Here is a 17,941-nt window from a genome sequence, read left to right on the forward strand (position 1 = left end):
TAATAATAATAATAATAAATTGAAATAAAAGTTGAAGTCCCATTGCAATAATGGACTAAGGTTGTTTTGGTTGCTTCTTTGGGTATGCATTTGACATTTTGTATTGTACATGTAAAGACACAACAAAATGTTATGCATCATTAAGTGATCAATGGTTGAGAAGGAATTGAAACACAATCCTGATTAATAAAATCACTAGATATAAACAATTATGGAAAAGAAGAACCCAGTCCATACAGATTTTTCAACAGAACTGGACTCTGATTATTTTGTACTGGAATCAAGACAGATCTGATGGAACTTTACTTTTGGATAGTAAGTCTGCAATAATTATAATAATATGCAAATATTAAATCTACCTAAAGTCTCTTCTGATTAAATAGAAATTCTTAAAAACCTAATTACAACAGCAGAATTAGCCCAGATGATGAAAAGACAAACAGCCAATAAAGTTCCTGATCCAGATGATTTTACAGCTACTATAATTTAATTAATCCTCTGTTAAAAACTCTGAATACAGTCTTGGAAAAAAGAAAAGAAACAGGGAAGCATAAAATCCTGTTAAAACTGAGTATTTTAGATCTATCATATTACTCAATCAAGATTTAAAATGTTGGCCAAGTATTTTGGTGGAAAGATTTAATAAATTTATTTGGCAACTCTAGTCAGGACGATCAGTCAGAGTTTCTTAACAATCCCAAAATGGCATCTAATATTAGAAAAATGCTGAATATTATTTCTGTGATTAAAAAACAACACAATTCATATAGACTGCTATTTGTAGATGCTAAAAAAGTGTTTGATAGAGTAGAATGGAGATATCGATTTCTGATCTTACAAAAAACTTGGGTGTGGACACAAAATTTATCTCATGGACAATACTGATTTATTCTAATCCAACAGCCTCAAGATCAGTAAATAAGGTAAGATTTAAAAAAAATTCAAAGGGGTGCTCAACAAGGTTGCCCATTGTCATCATTATTTAACATCCCAATAGAACAGATCAAATAATCATAGGGTTGAAAGTAGGAGATAATCATTTAAAAATTAATTTGTACACAGATAATATAGTTTTAATATTATGAGAAGTGGGGCAAGAACAATTACCTTTTATTCAATATCACAATCCAAATCCCCTTTGTGTTAGACTGTGTATGTGTGGTTGGATTGAGCATAGGCTTCCCTCTGCCCAGTTGGCCTCCACCTACATAGTGATATCATCATCACTCCCCTGGAATGGAGATTCCACTTTTGCCTGCTGAATGGGCAAGTAGATGGAAGTGCTGCAGGTAGGATTCCTAAAATGGGGTGTTCTGGAGGAGGGACTGAAGTGGATCTCGAACTGGCTCCATTGCTATTATATGTTGACTTTAGGCTTGATGTAGGTCCTTTGCTGTGCCACCTCTAGGCTAGTGCAGCAATCTGCTTGTGCCCCACCTTCTACTTCTGCAGCATTGCTGTGCATGCCCGTTGATGTGGCAGTGGCCCCACCACTGTGTTAAGCCCTGCCGGACAGCAGTCAGGGTTAGGACTGCACCCCAATCTATTTATTTATTTAAAATATTTCTACCCTATAACAGGGGACTCAGGGCAGCTTAAAAAAAGAAAATCAAACACGTACATAATAAAAATGTAAACAATAAAATCACAAAAACATTAAAATAAATTAAAATACATAAAATACAATATATAAAAATATATACACATAATCTAGTGAGAAGAACTGATCACTAAGAGATTGTACTAACTTTGGGTTATTGATTTCAGCTTTTAATCAAACACAAGAACCTTTAGGACAGTTTTCCTCAGAGTAGGGAGACCTTCCTTCCCGTCTCCCATCCTGAACTTCTATGTCTCCTTCCAGCCACCATAGCTCAGCATGCAAGGAGGTGTTGGTGCTGGCATCTGTCCAACTAAAAGGCTATGGAATGGGTAGGGGCAGGACAGGCATGTGAGGAGGCACAGGGCACGCTGTGGCACTGAGGCCCACCAGAAAGCAGCCCAGGGCCCAATGTTTGTGAAACTCTGTCTTAGGGGGAAAAAGATGGCTGTCCACATAGGTACATGAAGGCAGTCATTTCCCCCCCTATACAGCTCCCCAGGAGGGAGTACACCTTATGACATACAGTATAGTCACTTCCTGGGAGCATTTTAAAAGATATGTTTTACTATGCAGAGATGGTGAAGTTACTAGCTGCTCCACACAGCTGTGTAAAGAGAACAAACGCTGTCCATGGACCACCTTGTAAGTATTGTTGTGTTGTACCTTGTAAGTACTGTTGTGACTAACGGGTATTGATTTGTAGATTATGTGGCCTAATCCTCATATCTCCATTGCAATCCATGTATGGATTCCTCCCCTCTCTCCAATTTTTAAGTTAAATCCCAACTGTGGAACAAGTCAGAGTCCCCTGACATCCCCCTATTCCAAGGAAAATATTTTTCTAACTCTTCATAATGAGGGATGGCTAATTTGCTAAGTCCTCTTGGTTGGGTCCCCGAATGATGATTCCCCAGAGTTTATGCTGCTGTCCAGACATCTTCCTGAGAGGGAGCCTGGGTGAGTCTTCCTTGGGCTTTGGAGATCACAGCGCTCAAAGAAGACATGAACAAAACCTTGTCCTGCTTCAGAAAATACAGACCCGATCTCCTCAGCAGAGGAAGGAAGTCTGCTTTGTTCTGGAAGGCACAAGCAGACTTCTTTCAATCTTCAGACTGGCAAGAGGAAGAGAGCAAACATATTTTGCTGCTGCGGCAACCAAGGAACGCCTTTTGGGCTGCACACATCACTTATGTAAATGAGACCACTTTTCCCACTCAAATGCTTGTAACATCAGGAAGCCTGCTGAAGCTTAGGGCAAAAGTAAGGGCATTTCAAAGAAATCCATATGTGTGTATGCAGAGTATGGGAACAGTACATTGCCTGTCATGTTTTAAATGTAAAGTATCCAGGCTTAATTTTTTTTAACAACTTTTATTCAAAATCTCATACAATACAGATTAAGTCCATCCATGTGTTTGTGTTTCCACATAAGTCATAAAAGGCCACCATATGGCAGCGAAGTCTATAGGGTCCACTAGTCCTTTTAGCTCCTTGAGGCGATAAGTTAGTTTTTCAGGAACTGTGAGAAAAGGGGATTTTTGAAACCAAGTGTCCAATGAAACCAAAGAGGCATCGTTCCAGCCCTGGGCTATAGTTAATCATGCTGTGGTTGGCAAATAAATGATTAACTCTTTATATGGAAACTCTGAATTAGAGCCAACAAAGGTAGAGAGCAAACACAATCTTGGATCTAAAGTAATTTCCCATCCAATAATTAAACTAATTTCTCTAATGACTGTGCACCAAAACTCAAAAATATACTGACAATCCCAAATCAAATGATAATAAGTGTTCTGGTCCCCACAGTCCTGCCAACATAAAGGAGAACCTGATTGAATAATACAGGTCAATTGCACCGGGGTTAAAAACCACCCATGGATAACGTTTAATGTCTTCTCCTGAACTTTGGCATAGAATGATCGGAGGGGGCGTGAGGGCCACATTTTATTCCACCGAGAAGGATACAATTCCATTTCCAAGACCACTTCTCACACAGCATGGAGAATCCCAGAGGGGGGAAATGGTGCATTTACCAATAAGGAATATCATCCCCCTACTTGTGCCCCTGAATTCACATAGTAGCTTTTCCAGTGGTTTAAAAGGCCTAGAGCCTCATGTTCTAACCTTGGGATGTATGATGAAAGAGCTAATTTGGTATACACATGTCCAATTAATCCTAAATCCCTGTAACCATTCCATTAATTGTTGCTCCGAAAGAGGAATGCCCTGTGAGAAGAAATAACTGAGATAGACCAGCTTGAGTAAGCAGATCTGAAAGGGCTTCCTTATCCAGGGCTTGAAAAGTAGGAAGAAAGGGAAGCGGAGTCAGGGGAGATGGTAAGGAAAGGAATTTGCGTTGCCATTTACACCAGAGCCCCATAGAGCATTGAGTAAATGAATTAGGTAAGCAATTCCAAAGAGTTTGCAATGTGGGGGAAAGAGGCAAGATACTTAATGGAAGGGGGAGGGACTCTCCTGCTTAAATACCTATCCACAGCAGAAAACAGCATAGGAACAATTTGATGGATTTGGAATGCTATAAAGTAAGAATACAAATGTGGCAATCCCCACCCTCCCAATTCAGATTTAGAATATAATAAAGATGAGGATAATCTTGAAAGCTTTGACTGTAAAATAAACTAATAAACATTGCCATCCATTAAGCACCTTTGGGGTGATAGGGATCAGGACAGTCTAAAATAAAAAAAAGTTTGGGGAGACCCCCATTTTTAAAGTTGCTGCTCTGCCCAGAATAGTCAAATGCAGAGTTTTCCATTTTTTAAAATCCAAAATTATACCTCTCATAACTGGCAAATAATTCCAATGAAACAGCTTATCGAGATTCTGCGGGATTTTAATGCCCAAGTACCGCACCACATTATTACATATTTTGATTCCTGTGGACCAGCGAAAAGAAAGCTGATCCTGGGGGCCTATATTCCAAAAAAGGGACTCAGATTTATCATAATTCATATGCAAACTCGAAATAGCTACAAACTCAGAGATGATGTGAATGCATAGAGGTAAGTGGGTTTGAAAGCACAAGGGCCACATCATCCTCAAAAAGACTTGATAAATGTTGTTGGCCCCCACGATCATATCCCTTAATCAGTGGGGAATCCTGAAGCAAAACAGCAAGTGGCTCTAATGAAAGGATAAAAAGAAGAGGGGATAATGGGCACCCCTGTTGTGTTCCACATAAAAGAGGGAAGGGGGCAGAGTCCACATTGTTAACATGCACCACTGCCTGAACTGGTGTGTACAACTTGCCAATCGTCCCCAATATCTTATCTCCCATCTGGTACATCTGAAGGAGTTTCAGGAGATATCGCCACTCAAGACAGTCAAATGCCTTAAAAGTGTCCAGGGTAACCAAGGCTAGTGGAGCATGATTGGCTTTGGCATGATGAATAATGTTTAACAATCACCTGATAGAATCTGAGAGATGTCAGCCAGGTGCAAATCCTACCTGGTCCGGGTGGATATATGCTGCGATGCAAGTGTTCAGGCGCTTTGCAAGGAGTGCAGTAAATAATTTCTGGTCCTGCTTGAGGAGAGATATGAGATGGTAGGAATCCTTCTTCATTGGGTCCCTCCCAGGTTTCAGGATGACCACTGTTGGGTTAAAATGAATTATGGAAGAAATAAAGTTGATTTCGGTTTATTTGCCCCTAATCTGACCCCCATCCCAGGAAGCTTTGCAGGAACAACTTTGGTTCAGAATATAAACTGAATTCAGCTTTTCACATGCTCATTGAGCTTTAACAGATAGGTGTCAAAGGATGGAAGCCTTTGTTCCCCACATGAATGTGTTTTGCATTTGTTTATACTCTGTCTTTGTTTTAGTGTTCTCTTCCTGGTTGTTTCAGTTCTCTGGCTCCAGCCTTTATCTCAAGGCTGTACACAGTCTGCAAATTCTGATTTACAAAGGGCAACATGCCCCTGGCAATTTCGTCCATCTCCCCCTCCTCTCCTTCTCCCCCTCTTGTCATGACCTTTATGCCACCATGTAATTTCTTTATGTTTTATGGAGTTCATCCCCCTGGCCTGTAGCCCCTCCTGGAGGGTATATAATCTGAACCCCTTTCAATAAACGGGGTTCCCATTTCTGGAAGGCATCTGCTGGACAGGTTGGGTCCCCTTTGTCAAAGGTTCTTTGTTGCCGGTTATTTCCTGGGTCTCTGGCAGTTCATGTGACTCAGCTCCGCACTCTTCCTGGGGTGAATGTGAGGTGAGTAAGGTTTAAAGGACAGCTCAGAATTTTAGCTCTGACCTAACACCACCATTCTAGTCCTCAACCAGGACTCAGGAATGTCACACCCATCTAGTAGATTATTAAAAACTGCCACCAGATGTGGAGCTAAAGACTCCTTGAAACACTTGTAAAAATCCCCAGAAAATCCATCTGGACCAGGTGATTTATAGGGCTTAAGCCAATACCTTCTCCAATGTAATTTCCTCATTCAACTTTTCACGAAAATCCCGGGAAAATGGGTGAACTGGTATACTGTTCAAAAAAGCTTAGATACAATCATTATCTGGGGTTAGCAAACAAAGCCGCAATAGCTTCAGGATCAGAGATCTCAACACCTCCCTCTGACAATAATGAAAAAACGCAATGCCTAGCCTGTTTGTGTTTAATTGCATTTGCCAGGAGGCATGAGTTCTTATTACCATATTCGTAAAACTTTTGCCCCAAATAAACTAGAGATTTAGATATAGTGTCAGCTTCCAATGCTTCTAAGGAATTCCTTGTAGCTAAGAGAGTGTGATATATTCTGTGAGATCCCATTATCTGGTAAAGCCTGTCTATGATGGTGAGTCCTGAGGGGGGGGGCAGCCAATTTTTTATAGAATCATAGAATCATAGAGTTGGCAGGGGCCTTGTAGACCATCGAGTCCAACCCCCTGCTCACAGCAGGAAATCCACAGCTAGAGCATCTCCTGCAGATAGCTGTCCAGCCTCTGCTTGAAGACATCCAGCGAAGGGGATCCCACCACTTCCCTAGGCAGTCCTTTACTGCTTTGCTAATGGCCACCTCCCTCAGGACTGCATTCATAACATCCCAGACAATGTCCACTGTGTATTGAATGTACAAGTGCTGATAAAAAGCTGGACCTGCGAGAATAACATTTCAAAGTTAAGGATGCTGGGCTTAGAAAACTTCACAAATAGCACAGCAAGACTCCTAATGAGTGTTCTTGAACATCTAGGGCACTAAGCACTGTATCCAGGTGAGACAGATACTTTTGCTAGGAGTTCTCTGCTTGTGTTGATCAGTTCACAAAGTCGGATCATTTGTCCTTGGGCCCAGAGCTGGCTGCCGCTGTTGACGAACTGCTCCAGGACGGATGCCATCTTGGTGGCTCTTGGGAGGCACAGGGCTGAGGGAGCCATTTCCCAGGTCATTTAAAATATTATTTGAGCTGCTTTTAACTCTTCTACATTGTTCTGTATTTTTTACTTTTCTAATGTTTTTATATGTGATACTTTAGGGTTGGTGATTTGTTTTTGATTTTTTTAAAAAAAAATTATTGTTCATTTTTTAAAATACTATTCTAAGTTGCCCTGGAGTCTGGAAACGGTAATACTAAAGAATGGAGCACATATCACTAAATAATAAAGGGTGGGGGGAGAATGACCAACCTTCACGTCCAAACCCTGCTCAGACCGTGGCCACCACCTCTCAAATGGGCGGAACCTATGTCAGGCAAAGGGCTGATGCATGGGGACACACCCTATAGGAAACAATGGGCTGGGTCCAATCCAGGAAAATCAGGACCCACCCCATCTCCTACCCATGTTGATGCCAGATGAAGAGCACCCTCTGGAGGCGGACTCCTCCACAGAATCGTTGTGGGTGGTGATACCGTGCCCCAGGAGGGACTTAATACTGGGAACGATCTATCGTCCCCCTGATCAAAATGCTCAGGGAGACCTTGAGATGAGATATGAAATTGAGGAAGCATCCAAACTAGGAAATGTGGTAGTAATGGGTGACTTCAACTACCCGGACATAGACTGGCTGCATATGTGTTCCAGTCATGACAAAGAAGCAAAGTTTCTAGATATTCTAAATGACTATTCCCTAGATCAGTTGGTCATGGAACCGACCAGAGGGATGGCAACCCTGGACTTAATCCTCAGTGGGGACCGGGACCTGGTGCGAGATGTAAGTGTTGTTGAACCGATTGGGAGCAGTGACCACAGTGCTATTAAATTAAACATACATGTAACTGGCCAATTGCCACGAAAATCCAACACGGTCACATTTGACTTCAAAAGAGGAAACTTCACAAAAATGAGGGGATTGGTAAAAAGAAAGCTGAAAAACAAAGTCCAGAGGGTCACATCACTCGAAAATGCTTGGAAGTTGTTTAAAAACACTATATTAGAAGCTCAACTGGAGTGCATACCGCAGATCAGAAAAGGTACCGCCAGGGCCAAGAAGATGCCAGCATGGTTAACGAGCAAAGTCAAGGAAGCTCTTAGAGGCAAAAAGTCTTCCTTCAAAAAATGGAAGTCTTGTCCAAATGAAGAAAATAAAAAAGAACACAAACTCTGGCAAAAGAAATGCAAGAAGACAATAAGGGATGCTAAAAAAGAATTTGAGGAGCACATTGCTAAGAACATAAAAACCAACAACAACAAATTCTATAAATACATTCAAAGCAGGAGACCATCTAGGGAGACAATTGGACCCTTGGATGATAAGGGAGTCAAAGGTGTACTAAAGAACGATAAGGAGATTGCAGAGAAGCTAAATGAATTCTTTGCATCTGTCTTCACAGTGGAAGATATAGGGCAGATCCCTGAACCTGAACTAACATTTGCAGGAAGGGATTCTGAGGAACTGAGACAAATAGTGGTAACGACAGAGGAAGTTCTAAGCTTAATGGACAATATAAAAACTGACAAATCACCAGGCCTGGATGGCATCCACCCGAGAGTTCTCAAAGAACTCAAATGTGAAATTGCTGATCTGCTAACTAAAATATGTAACTTGTCCCTTGGGTCCTCCTCCGTGCCTGAGGACTGGAAAGTGGCAAATGTAACGCCAATCTTCAAAAAGGGATCCAGAGGGGATCCCGGAAATTACAGGCCAGTTAGCTTAACTTCTGTCCCTGGAAAACTGGTAGAAAGTATGATTAAAGCTAGATTAACTAAGCACATAGAAGAACAAGCCTTGCTGAAGCAGAGCCAGCATGGCTTCTGCAAGGGAAAGTCCTGTCTCAGTAACCTATTAGAATTCTTTGAGAGTGTCAACAAGCATATAGATCGAGGTGATCCAGTGGACATAGTGTACTTAGACTTTCAAAAAGCGTTTGACAAGGTACCTCACCAAAGGCTTCTGAGGAAGCTTAGCAGTCATGGAATAAGAGGAGAGGTCCTCTTGTGGATAAGGAATTGGTTAAGAAGCAGAAAACAGAGAGTAGGAATAAACAGACAGTTCTCCCAATGGAGGGCTGTAGAAAGTGGAGTCCCTCAAGGATCGGTATTGGGACCTGTACTTTTCAACTTGTTCATTAATGACCTAGAGTTAGGAGTGAGCAGTGAAGTGGCCAAGTTTGCTGATGACACTAAATTGTTCAGGGTTGTTAAAACAAAAAGGGATTGCGAAGAGCTCCAAAAAGATCTCTCCAAACTGAGTGAATGGGCAGAAAAATGGCAAATGCAATTCAATATAAACAAGTGTAAAATTATGCATATTGGAGCAAAAAATCTTAATTTCACATATACGCTCATGGGGTCTGAACTGGCGGTGACCGACCAGGAGAGAGACCTCGGGGTTGTAGTGGACAGCACGATGAAAATGTCGACCCAGTGTGCGGCAGCTGTGAAAAAGGCAAATTCCATGCTAGGGATAATTAGGAAAGGTATTGAAAATAAAACAGCTGATATCATAATGCCGTTGTATAAATCTATGGTGCGGCCGCATTTGGAATATTGTGTACAGTTCTGGTCGCCTCATCTCAAAAAGGATATTCTAGAGTTGGAAAAGGTTCAGAAGAGGGCAACCAGAATGATCAAGGGGATGGAGCGACTCCCTTACAAGGAAAGGTTGCAGCATTTGGGGCTTTTTAGTTTAGAGAAAAGGCGGGTCAGAGGAGACATGATAGAAGTGTATAAAATTGTGCATGGCATTGAGAAAGTGGATAGAGAGAAGTTCTTCTCCCTCTCTCATAATGCTAGAACTCGTGGACATTCAAAGAAGCTGAATGTTGGAAGATTCAGGACAGACAAAAGGAAGTACTTCTTTACTCAGCGCATAGTTAAACTATGGAATTTGCTCCCACAAGATGCAGTAATGGCCACCAGCTTGGACGGCTTTAAAAGATTTGACAAATTCATGGAGTACAGGGCTATCAATGGCTACTAGCCGTGATGGCTGTGCTGTGCCACCCTAGTCAGAGGCAGCATGCTTCTGAAAACCAGTTGCCGGAAGCCTCAGGAGGGGAGAGTGTTCTTGCACTCGGGTCCTGCTTGTGGGCTTTCCCCAGGCACCTGGTTGGCCACTGTGAGAACAGGATGCTGGACTAGATGGGCCACTGGCCTGATCCAGCAGGCTCTTCTTATGTTCTTATGTTCTTATGATGCAGCAGAGCCATGTAGCCACCACTGCATGGCATCAGCATGCATTAGCCACAAATGACATGACACCTCTCATGATTCATGACTCTGCCACACATGCACTCCTCATCATGGCTGGCCTCGGGGTGGGCAAGCTGGGTGGTCGCTAGGGATGGGGTTCGCTGCATGGTTCTGATCCGCTTGCATTCCGATAGTCCATTGTTTGATCCCAATCCGCCCTTTTTTGTTCCCGCTTAGTCTCACACTTGCCAATTTGATCTGCTGTGTGCGTTTTGGGGTGATTCAATCCACAGTGGTTTTTTTGGGGGTGGCCAAAGTTTTGTAGTTATCAACATAGATACTTATGTAAATGATGACAGTATTTGATGTGATTTTTTAGCGGCTGGAAAAACATTGTGTAATTTTTAGGTAGTGTATGTGAATGATCATAGTGTTACCCTTGTTCTTTTGGCGGTGCGAAAAACATTGCATAATTTTTAGGTAGCTTACGTGAATCATCACAGTGTTCTGCGTGGTTTTTTGGTGGCGGGAGAACCTTCATCATAACTGCAGTTACAAATGTACCTGCTGTGATTACAACAATAACTCAGTGTAAAATGGGAGGGAAAGTTCGAAAGAATAAATTCTTGCCAATTTGCATCTGCAAAACCCATGCTGATTACAGCCGTGGCCCGCAGCAAGAAATAGATGATGCTCCCAAAGGATGGCGAGCTACTGAATTCACCTGGAATCCAGTGCCAAGTACAATTTAGTGGATATTCTCTCCCATCCCTGGTGGTTGCTTGGGGTGCCAAGCTGAGCTTTGTGACTGTCTTTTGCTATTTCAGCAGGGCTCTCATTGGAGGCAGAGCTCTCACCATCTTTTCCTTAATGGAAATGGGATTGTCTACTCTGTTCTCATTGAGCATTCACGCTCCCATATTCACACTGTCAATGCACGAAGAACCCACTGCTTCAATAGGCTGAAGGAACTTCTTCATACTACCTGCCACCTGGCCCTGTTGCTGTGCTTTGCCTTTTCTGTTCTTAGCCCCAGACAGCTTTTAGAAGACATTTTCACAGATACGCTAGTCAAGACACTTACATAAACCCCACTGTAGTAGGTGGTATCAACCTCGCTTGTGCTACAAAACTGGTTCGCATACAAGGCAGTTGCTAGGGAAGAAGAAGATTGATGATGATGATGATGATGATACTACAGATACAGCCCGGGAGACTGTAGTATATGGTATCATTGTCCCTTTAAGACTAGTTCTACCACTCCAACAAAGGGCCTATGTCTTGTAGCTAAGGAGGGAGTTTTGGAGCTCAGGGAGGAGAGCTTGCAGCAGGAGCCATTTTGTGTGTGTGCTGAATATAATAAAGAATATAAGCCTGCAAGTTCATAAGAGTCACCCTTTGAGAGCCACCCCCACCACTCACACCACATGATAGAGATTTCACTGGGATCTTAGAGCTGGAGCAGGGGTGTACTGGAAGCAGAGCAGCAAATAAGAGGTAGCTTGCTCTGAGCCCTTTTCATAGGCATTGATGGGGAAAAGCCTAGGAGTAGCAGGGGCTGTTACACTGCTATGTTTTGCAATCCTGCATAAGCCATACAACTTGGTAACTGCAAAGCTGCAGGGCTGCCCAGATTGGGGGGGGGCAATTTGCCCAAGTCCCCACAAAGAATGGATCCCCATGTCTTAGTTCCTGTGCATACCATTGGCCCCTGGTGTGACCCTGTCATATCGCTCAACAGAATTCTTGGTATTTTTTTTGAAAAGTTTTCAGAAAAAGAGGAAATAGTATATTAGAGTGTAAGATAAGACTGAACTCGACATATAATTGTGAATTATTGCCTTCTCCGACCGTGATGAAGTAAATATTTTACATAGTTGTGTATGAAACAGAATATATGATAATTTGAGGCTTAAGTTGGCTGTAAAATGTATCCTTGGGACACTGGAAGGGACAGTACTGCTTATTAGCTAGGCCTGCAGTTAAGTGTAAGCGAGTCTAAACCAATCATGGTAAGGTAAAATCTTTATGTCTGGGCAGCAATAGAGATAAAGTTGGCCAGGGAGGCCTGGTTACCAAGTTTATTGTAAGGAGAGAAGGAACAGGGAAGGTTTTAAGGAAGCATTCTGTGGCAGAGCAGGCAGTCTTTTCTTGTAACAGAAAGACCTCCAGTCCTACTGGGGAAAGAATTCAAATAGTAAGTGAATGAACACCACCTAATATTTCCATGCAGGGTGACACTGGAGAGTAATTCTCTGTGGTTTACCACAGGAAAAGAAATTGATGTGGTGTGAGGCCAGGACTTAAGGGAGGAATACTTCCTCTATGAGTAGTGGAAAAGGCCAGCAGCAGGCCACAACCAGAAGACCTGTGGGACTGAACCAGGAAGCAGAAAGAAGTTGTGCCAGAAAGGGTTTGGAATTTGGAGGAGATACTCAGGAGAAGCGCAACTTGTTCCCTATTCTATTACCCCCATGTAAGAAAAAATAAAGCACATCTATCATACTGCTTGATCCCAGGGCAAGGAGAAGGTGCAGATGATAATTCTCACATGTAGTCCATGCATGCAATAATTATTGCATGTGACTCCCAGCTTTGTACACACATGCTTGGTTCCTTGTAGGGGGCAACAGGGTACCCAACTTCACACCTGCACCAAGCCCTCTAGGTAGCCCTGCAAAGCTGACCATGAGGGGGAGGGAAACCCCCCAAATGGTCTCCTCACCCAGGGTGCTATTTATCCTAGGGCCAGACCTGCTTCTCATGCAAGAATTGTGCTCTGGGGCACCATAACACCATAGCACTTTGCACTGTTGTGATCACTGAGCACAACCATTGGGCACATGGCATAGGGAAACACCACATGGGGGGAGGGGAGCAAACCAACCTAGGGAAGGAAATACTGCTATCACTAACATTTCTCCCACAAGCTAGACTCCCAAACAGAAATCTGGCTGCAGCCCAGAACATCCCCCAAACACTCCCATGGGACAGGTGGCATGGAGCACAACCACAAGGCCAGTCCAGGAAGGGGTGGCCCTCCTTTGGGAATCACCAGTGGAATCTGTTTGCTCCCGTGTCAGTGGGGCAATAAATCTGCTCTGGGTTTTAGTCTGAACTTTCAAGGAGTGTCCAAGGTACTGGCAGATTCCCTGCCCCACTGACATTAAGCCACCAGCCTGCATGGGGAACCATCAAGCCAACCCCAACCTAAGTTTTATTACTTCTGGGAAATAAAGCCATTCTGGGACAGGCATACATGTGACCATGGAGTCATGAAGCTAGCACTCCCACACACTATCTATCTAACAAGATGAATGAGGAAGAAAGTAAAGCTTGAGAAAAGTGGTCTATACATATCAAGTAGCTGATTAAAGAAGAAATCAGCAAGGGAAGAAGAGGTTGCCTTTCTGGCTATCGCCCCCCACTGATTCAGGTTGTTTGTTACAAGCATTGGTGCTTTACTTCCAACACTAAGAAGAGTGAGGTGACCACCTCAGGAAGCTGATCTTGAATGTCATGAGAGGGCAACTGTGAGTTGTTATTGTATTTTTACTGCCAGGGAGAGGCTCTTGTGGGATTTTCTGCCTCAAGTGGCTTAGGTTGCTCAGCCTTGGGCGCTAGGCACTGGGACTTGGGGTGGGGGCACCATATGCTGCTCTGCCTCAGACCAAGACCACCAGTCCCTCCTAATTTTATTGTATTTTTTTAAAAGTAGGGTTTTTAAAATTGGTATTGGTATTGGAGCATTGCTTGTTTCTTTGAGTGAGGTGGGGGAGGTTGTTGCCTGCTTTTTTATTTGTCTGTGTTTATTTTAGTGGGGGGCAATTTCTTTGGGGGGGATGTTCTGAGTTTTACCAGTGTTTCTTCTGTGAAATGGGTATTCTGTCGTGCTCACAACAGTTCCTCATATTGCGAAGTGTGCGTCTGCCCCTGCCTCCCAAAATTGGAGACTCCCTGGCACAAGTTACTACTATTATTATTTATTTATTCCATTTATATCCCCCCCTTTCTCCCAGTAGGAGCCCAGGGCAGCAAACAAAAGCACTAAAACACTTTAAAACATCACAAAAACAGATAGAATGTTAGCTTCCATTAAACTGGAAGAGTGAGTTCATGTTTGGCTGGAAAACCTCCTGTTGGCTGTCTAGTGTGTCTGGGGATTTCAATATCACAGAACCTGCAGGATGGCATTATATTTTTGATTAACAAGTTCCCTATGGAACCATGTACTCCTGCTGCTTCTGCCCTTGGCAACCACAACCCATGCCCCACACTACTGAAATTCTCTCCACCTTGATATAACATTTATATGTTCTACTCTGTTGTTGCCTGGGCACTTTTACTTCAGTGAAACTAATGTTCAGGTATGCCAGCTCTCCTTGCCCTTTCAGCTATGCAAGCATAGATGGGATCTTCATTACTATTTGGCAGGTCCTTCAGCAAGTAAGGAAAATGATGCCCCCAAAGCAGACCACTGATTATTTTCTCATCTCGCCTGTATTTCTATGCAGTCCTCTAACTTATTTTCCCATTGGAATTCCTGCTTTCCGTATGCTCATTAATTTCATGTTGAAATTTAAAGGTTCTCTTCTATCCTGATCATGGCCTCAAGTGAGCTGCACAGTTTCTAATTGCTTTTCCTCAGATGGGAAAACACAAAAGATTTTGACCACTTCCATTCATTTTATCATTCAGGGCCTGTCCCAGGCTGGCTTTGTTAAACGGCTGAGGTTCCACAAGGTGAGTCTGAAGAATCTTGTAAGTAATGTTCTGAGATGTTTTCAAGTAATGCTTGTTGGTATAAACCTTGAAGTTACAGGCAGCAGGGATGGAGAACCTGCTGCTCTCCAGATGTTGCAGGACTCCCATCATCTCTTACTATTGGCCATGCTGGCTGGGGCCGATGGGAGCTGGAGTCCAACAACATTTGGAAGGGCCACAGGTTTCCTATCCATGCTAGACAGCTTCAAAAGGAACAGGGTAGAACCAGGAACCTTATTTTAGAAACTACTGGATTTTTCATTCATTGATACATGAAAAATCTTTCACCTGGATTGTCCCTGGAATGTCTTTTCATACTGCCTGAAATTTTTCCTAAATACCGTTTTCAGGATGCGAGAATATCCAGAGCTTGGAAAAGTTACTTTTTTGAACTACAACTCCCATCAGCCTCAGCCAGCATGGCCACTGGATTGGGCTGATGGGAGTTGTAGTTCAAAAAAGTAACTTTTCCAGGCTCTGAGAATATCCCTCTTGAGTGGTTAAGTGATGTCGTTTTGTGTCAAGTTGCCATTGTCTCTAGGCCAAATCACACATTATGTTATTCGTGCTTTTAAATAAGTGTGCATAAACTGCCCACTTTTATTTCAGGGAAGAAAAAGCAGCTGCACAGAGCCTAGATCTAGAATGTGTTCCTGAAAGTGCAGGATATGGAATAATGGACTCAAGTTACAGGAAGTCAGATTTTGCCTGAACATCAGGAAAAACTTCCTATCTGTTAGAGTGGTATGACAATGGAACCAAGTTACCTAGGGAGGTGGTGGGCTCTCTAACACTGGAGGCATTCAAGAGGCAGCTGGACAGACACCTGTCAGGTAAGCTTTGAATTGGATTCCTGCACTGAGCAGTTTTAACCAGGTATCTCAAACTCAGCAGAGACGGTCCCTGTCTGAATTCTTTTCTCCTGGAACATCCGCCCTGCTGAGGACTAGTCACACTTAAAACGCAGTGAGAACTCTTCTGGTAGTTCAAGAGTGCGGGTGAAGGGAAGCGACATTATCCCCTTGATTTCCTGACCAGTAACACCCAAGCCAACTCTGGGCACTTCATTTGTGTCAGGGATTAAAAGGAAGTACTTCTGTGGACGGTGGGGCAGCACATAAGAGGATCACACCTTGGGAGAATGCTGGTGGGCACTCTTACCTGAATTTTTTATGGATCCCCCTGTCTTGGTGACAGCTAGAAAGGAGGAGTGTTTGGTGGGACCTCCACGTGTGAAAGGTTGGTTGGTTTCAGATATGCACTCTACATTTTTGTAGCTATCTGATTACTTTAATGGGAATCTGGGGCAAGTGTCCAGGATAAAGATGGTGATCCAAGTCGGCAATCTACCATTGGCAGAAGAGTGACTCCTGCAAGGACTGATGAAGAGTTGCTTTTTTTTTAGAAGTTAATATGATCAAGCTGCTATGAAATGTGTGCACTTTTAACGTGTCACCACTGTAAATTCTTTGTGCACTTTATAGGATTTATTTTAGATTTATTAATTGTGATGTATTTCAAAATATATGATCAAGCTGCTAGTAACTGTGTGCACTTAAAATTGTTTAACCTCTATGAAAATTGTTATTCACTTCATTCGTTTTTGTACCATTTGGAATAGCACCGCCATGCTGGCTATATTATTGTTGACATGAGACTGCGTTGGAATGTTTTATTACATTTTTCTTTAATGGATATACTTAACTGATTGTTTGCTTTATGATGACTTCACATCATAATGTTCATATAATTGAAGTGAGTTATTTGTTGGATGGTTATGTTCTCAAATGATTTTGTGTTTGATTGTTATTGGAATAATGTATTGATTTGCATTTTTGTTCTATTGTGAGCTGTTTTGAGCATATTTATATGGAAAAGTGGCAGACAAATTTAATAAACAAATAAGTAGTAGAAAAGGGCAACTAAAGTGATCAAGAGGCTAAATCAGTTACCCTAGGAGGAAAGATTATAATGTTTGAGATTGTTCAGTTTAGAAAGAAAGGAAAAAAACAAGTAAGGGGAGGACATGATTGAGGTGGTTGTTGTGGAAGAAAGTGGGCAGAAAGATATTTTTCTCCCTCTTTCAATCATAAACCTAGGGGTTGGGGTGATCCAATGAAGGTGAATGGTGGGAGATTCAGAACAGACAAGAGAAATATATCTATGTGCAACGCATGATTAAATTATGGAATTCACTTCCACAATAAAGATGTGGTGATGGTTTGTAGACAGCTTTAAAAGGGGATAAGAGAAATTCATAGAGGATAAGGCTATCAATGGCTACTAGTCACAATGTGTATATGCTACCTCCAGGATCAGAAGGAGCATGCCTCTGAATGTTATTTGCTAGAGGAACAACAGTGAAAGGGGGTTATTGTGTTCACGTTCTGCCCTGTGGGCTTCTGGGAGGCATCTGGTTGGTTACTGTAGGAAACAGGGTTCTGGACTAGATTGGACTGGTTGGATCCAGCTGAGCTCTTCTTATGTTCTTATCTGTAGCAGGAGCATGTTCCAGATGTGGGGGGGTCACTGTGCAGCTGTGCTTTTCCTTCAAAATAAAAGTCTCCAGCTTAAAAGTGTGATTAATGTAACACAACACATAGGATGGTATTCAATACTAGTCCTACTCAAAACAGATGTGACTAATTTCAGTATATTAATTTCCGCAGGTCTACTCTGAGTTGGTTGAAGACAAACCATAGGTAGACCCTAACTGGATTTCAAGGGATTTAAGGAAGCGAAACTGTCACAACACTGAGCTGAATTGCAAATTTGACACAACTTCATCTGGCCTTGATCATGGCTTAGACATGTTTTCCGACAAACAATAGCAATCTCACATGCACATTGTGCTTCACAATGGCTGTATGTATTTGGACTCATCTATGAGTTTACTAACTTCTTGTGGATGAATCTTGTTTATTTCAGTAGATTGACTCATCTATAGTCTCTCTGATTTCAGTTTGTGTTTATTCACTTGT

Source organism: Rhineura floridana, chromosome 3 (genome assembly GCF_030035675.1).
Source record: "Rhineura floridana isolate rRhiFlo1 chromosome 3, rRhiFlo1.hap2, whole genome shotgun sequence".
NCBI lineage: Eukaryota > Metazoa > Chordata > Lepidosauria > Squamata > Rhineuridae > Rhineura > Rhineura floridana.